Genomic DNA, 5,251 nt, shown 5'->3' with positions numbered 1-5,251 from the left:
GGTGTGAGCATGCCCAAGATCCCAGGAGGAGAAGGGATTGTGATGTGGCCATCTCCCCTGGAGAGTATTCCCTCACTGTCTCTGTCTCTCTTTCTCTCTGGTGAGTGCCTGTGCCCAAAGGCAAAAAACACTTGGAAAAAAAAAGAGAGAGAGAGAGAAAGAAAAAAGAAGGCCAGCAGGTGGCGTGGTGGTTAAGGCACTAGGTTCCCACCTGGCAGACCACAGTTTGAGTGTTGGGCCTGGTGACTTGAAAATTATGTTGGGAACACACCCAACATAATGTGTGTCTTCATATGCCCAGAGTCCCAAGAGGACAATGGCAGAGAAGGGACTGTCTGCAGTATGGCCAGCCCCCTCGAGAGGTGATTCTTCACTTTCCATCTCTCTGTTTCTCTCTGGTGAGTGCACTCCCCCTATGGCCAAAGCCTTTAAAGAAGAAGAAGAAGGAGAAGGAGAAGGGACAAAAGAGAGTTTGCGGCCTTTCTGTCTCTGTCATATAGTGAGAAATGGGAAGGCAGCCTCTGTAACCAGGAAGAGAGCCTTCCCTAGGAACCAGACTGGGTGGCACCTTGATCTTGAACTTTCCAGCTTCTAGAACTGTGAGAAATGAATTACTAATGGTTAAGCCATTCAGTCTATGTTATTTTGTTACCGAAGCCTGTGCTGATTAAATCAGAGTAATGTCAACCAGTCATCCAATTAGTGCTAAAAATGACTAATTAAAAAAATATATATAGTTGACCGATGACTTCCTAGATACCTCACAGGAATTGAAAAGAAAAGATGATCACTCCGCTGTGACAGGTACGATTATTTTGACACCGCTAGGTAAGAAAAGGTGAGAAATGCCATTACAACTAGTATCTAATAACAAAGATACCTTTATGACAAACTGTCATCTTTACTCACTTTGTCGCAGAAGACCTTGATCTGGCAATAAGCTCTATGGATGGGTTTATTGCTACGATTATTATAACTGTATGTATCAATCTGAACCATCAAAGGAAGTCCTTTCACTCCTTTTTGGGAGGAGAAATCTGTACTCAGGCAATTCACGGTGATGAAAATCTGAGGAAAGGAGAAAAAGGAGAAAGTTCACAAGTCACCATCAGAAGGATCTACAAATAAATTCATAAACCTTAGACTTGAAGTCCAAATACCAAACCAACTTATAAGGATAACTGAAGAATACTTCCATATTCCCACATAAAAGTATGTTGATCACATAACACATGATACATATATCAATGACAATTACACGCGTGTAAAATATTTTACTTTCATATTTGACCTTGAACAGGCCATTTAAATTACTTTCCTAAAAGTATACAAAGACTTACTTCTTACTTCTTTTTTTTTTTTTTTTCTCAGAAGATACATGTGCTTGTCAGAAAAAGAGACAGAGAGGGAAAGTAATAAATCACCCCCCATGAGATATGGTCACACGGCAACCCCTTGTTTTCCATTTCTCCCTCCTTTCAGGACTTGGGGCACACATACACATACACACACACACATGCCTGGAATGTTTTTTCAAGCTGCCGGGTCAAGGACTTGAACTACAAAGTTGGCCATGTGGAATCCAGCGCCTTAACTGCCAGGCCATGGATTCCCTATTTCTTAAACATGCATAAGTGAACTAGGTAGAACACTGCCTCCACAACATATTAAAGATGTCGCTTGTTATAGTTCTATCGGCATTTAACCTTCGGACCTGTGGGATCAAAGAAGTTAGGTAACATCTTTGTTTGCATATTATTGCATTGAAAATGAATTACTTGTTTACATATCTGTCCTTCTGTCCTTTTTATATGACAATGCGGTGAGATTCAAGACCATTTCTCTTTTATTTTTTTTTTTTTTTTTTTTTTTTTTTTTTTTTTTTACAAAAGCCGCTGGCCAAACATTGGTATATAAACAAGGCTGACATTTTTTCTGAATTTCCCAGAACTGTGTGTACTGGCCAGAGCCAGGAGGGACAGAAAACCCCAGATGTGGTCACGCCGCAGCCCCTTCTCTGTACTTGCGTCACAAGGGTCTGGGCACCCAGGCCAAGTGTCCTGTGTGTCTCAGGCCGTCATGGTTGGGACCCCCAACCACTAGGCATGGCCCAGGGCAGCGGGTCGGCAGCAGGTCTGTACCCTGTGCCGCCTCGCGTGGTGGGGGACCAGCCTCTAGGCCCGGCCTCGGCGGTCAGCCCCATCTCCTTGGGGCCATCTCTGGTCAACACGCCGTCAGGGGCCTGCCCACTCAGGGGACCCACAGGTGCCCCTCATGGAGCTGTCCCTCCCCACCTCCTGGACGTGCGGCTGCCCGCCCCACCACCCTCAGCAGAGGCACCAGCCTGCACCAAGAGCAGAGTCCGGCCAGGAGCAGCAGTGGGCAGCAGGGATCAGGGCCAGAGCCCGACAGCGGCGGGCAGCCCAGGCAGTGCGGAGCCTGGCACGGGGTGATCACGGCTGCTCTTGGAGGTGAGGGCCAGAGCAGGGGAGATGGCCTGGCTGGGCGGCCAGGCCACACGAGCCCTCTGGGCCCACTGCACACCACTGTGCCTTGCGCATCCAGGAGAATGGCTCAGGTGGGAGGGTGAGGGGCAGGATGTGGTCCCCTCCCAAAGTCGGCCCCGTGAGTCCTGGTGTGCGTGTGACCTCGAGGGACCAGGCGGAAGGACAGCGGCAGGGGCAGGGGCCAGATGGGACGGTGCAGGGTGGCTTCGGGAGGAAGGTCCGAGCCTGGGACGTCAGTGCCAGGGGAGAGGCTGCCACGGGGCTGAATGAACTGCAGGCTGCATGGCCGCTCCCCAGAGCCCCTGGGACCCCATAGCCCTACAGAACCTGTGGGGCTCGGGGCCTGCCGCCCCTTGTCGCCCCCATGCAGAAGGCCAAGGCTGCATCTCTCGCCAGCACCCGAACACCTGGTGGCCAGGCAGCCCTGCCCCCTAGCGGGTTTCTGAGGCCTCGGCGGGTGTGCCCCTCCTCCCCAGACCAGCCGCCTGCCCCTCCAGCGTTCACGCTCTGTCCAGTTTTCATTCTTGGGTGTTTTTGTGATCATGAACGGGCGTGCCGCAGTGCCCAGCTCTCTCAGACAGGGCCTTGAGTGCCCTCAGCCCTCCCCGTCCCAGGCACTGCGGGCAACGCCCCCCAGGATGGACTGGAGTGAACTGGTCCCCATGGCCGGACCGGTGTCCCGTGTGCACTGCTGCGTCTGGGCTGGGTCTCTCGAGAAACCGGCCCCACCTGGGCCCCATGCAGGGTGGAGGCTCCTGGCTCGGGCAGGGGTCAGGATGCTCATGCCTTCGCCCTGGCAGGTCCTGTGCAGGGCAGAGGCCGGCTGGCTGCACCTGCCTCAGCCCAAGTGCAGAAGCATCACCCTGCCGGGGTGCCACTGCAGGAACGGCCTGTCCTCTCCCCAGAGGTGACAGGAGCCAAGGAGCAGTGGGTGGGGCACCCCCAGGGCTGGCCTCCCTGCCCAAGGAAGACTCGGCGTGCGAGACAAAGGTGCCCAAGCCATACTCTGCCCCAGCTGGGCCACGAGGGCAGGCGTGGCCAGGATGGCTGGGCGCAGGGCAGGCCCACGGCACACTCCCCACCTCATAGCAGGCGGCACGCGCCCAGTGAGTGAGGGGCCCAGCTCTGGGTCTGCGCAGGCTGATGGGCGTCCACCACCTCTGGCCTGGACCTGGATGCTGTGGGTCCTCGCCGTGCCTGCTGTGAAGGCGCAGTGTGAGGAGGGGTGTGGGGGGCATGAGCAGGCGGCTGGGCGGCTGACGCGGAGGCGGGAGTGGGAGCTGCCCAGGCTGGGCAAAGCAGGACCACCATATCCTGGTACCTCCTGTGGACTGAGGAACATGACAGAGACATGCTGCCCGGCCCCTCTAGGGGTCGCCAGTGAGCCTGGTCTGGGCTTCCCACAAGCCTGCCAAGGCCTTCCTGGGACGAAGGGCTCACGGGACAGCACAGAGGGGACTCTGGCAGGTGCCTTGCCTGGGAGGTCACGTTTGTCTGGGAGTGGGCAGAGAGGCAGGGCCGTGCTGCACGTGGGGGCCTGGGGGTGGGCAATGAGGCAGGGCCGTGCTGCACCTGGGAGGCTGCCTTGGCTGGGCTGGGGGCAGTGAGGCAGGGCCACGTTTGCTGGGCTGGGGGCAGTGATGAGACAGGGTCGTCCTGCACCCGGGAGCCCCACCATGCTGGACTCAGCCTTGCCACAAAGCCTGCCCGAACCTGCAGAGCGACCAGAGCTGAGGCCCATGCACGACGTGCCCTCCCCCCATGGCGCGCTAGCACCAACGCCGTCAGATCAGCGCCCGGAGAGCCTCGGATCCCCACCGTACCAGGTGATCGTTGACTAGCTGGCCCCTCCTCCCAGCCACATGGCCCTGGCCCAACTACCTCGGTGTGACAGGTGGCACCTACAGAGCTGACAGGACCAGTGGCTTCCGCAATGTGGAAACAAGACTGAAAACACATTTCCTGGGCGGGGGAGTGGAGGGGAACCAGCAGTTAGCATAATGGCTATGTCACTGGACTCCCATGTAGTCCACTGTGTTTCGAGTCCTGGAGCCAGTGGCTTAAACTCAGGCTGGGCGCATGTGCATGCGTGCCCAAGATCCTGAGAGGAGAATGGATAAGAAGGGATTGAGGCGTGGCCATCCCCCACCCCCCTAGGAGTGATTTCTCACTTTCTATCTCTGTCTTTCTGGCAAGCGCATGCACCCTATAGCAAAAACCTCTTCAAAAAAAGAAAAAAAACCCACATATTTCCTGGGGCTAGCAGGTGGCACTGTGGTTAAGGCACTAGACTCCCACATGGCCGACTCCATGGTTCGAGTCCCAGACCCAGTGGCTTGAAAATCGTGCTGGATACATGTGCACGCCCCAAATCCTGAACCCTAAAAGAGAAAGTATGTGTGTGCATGTATAACTATATATCTAACGATTTATTAAAAATATAAAGAGACTGTCTGTAAGGGCCAGTCTCGCGGCCTAGTGGTTAAGGGATCCTGGCCCTGGTGGCTTAGACAGCGCGTGAGTGTGTGTAGTGAGCCCCAAGCCCTGACAGGATAGAGAGAAGGGACTGCAGCGTGACCACGCCCCGCCAGGCTCCTCTCTCGCAGGGCATGTGCCTTCTGGTGATCACAACAGAGGGTTGGCACTCCGTAGCACGCACGCAGCACGCACGCAGACCTGGGGTGCAGGTTACAGGACGGCTGTGGGACCCCCGCCGCCGATCGTCCTCCTGCCGAAGACACACC

The 5,251-nt window shown here is 55.4% G+C and overlaps 1 protein-coding gene across 1 annotated transcript in view; it reads right to left on the bottom strand.

The window, feature by feature from the left end:
• The window catches only part of FARP2 (FERM, ARH/RhoGEF and pleckstrin domain protein 2), a 107,146-nt gene that overhangs the window by 15,355 nt on the left and 86,540 nt on the right, over nt 1-5,251 (bottom strand). The gene's annotated exons all lie outside the window — the stretch shown is intronic.

Source organism: Tupaia chinensis, unplaced genomic scaffold, assembly GCF_000334495.1.
Source record: "Tupaia chinensis unplaced genomic scaffold, TupChi_1.0 Scaffold143823_1, whole genome shotgun sequence".
In the NCBI taxonomy this organism is placed as follows: domain Eukaryota; kingdom Metazoa; phylum Chordata; class Mammalia; order Scandentia; family Tupaiidae; genus Tupaia; species Tupaia belangeri.
This window is presented reverse-complemented; position numbering and strand designations above follow the sequence as displayed.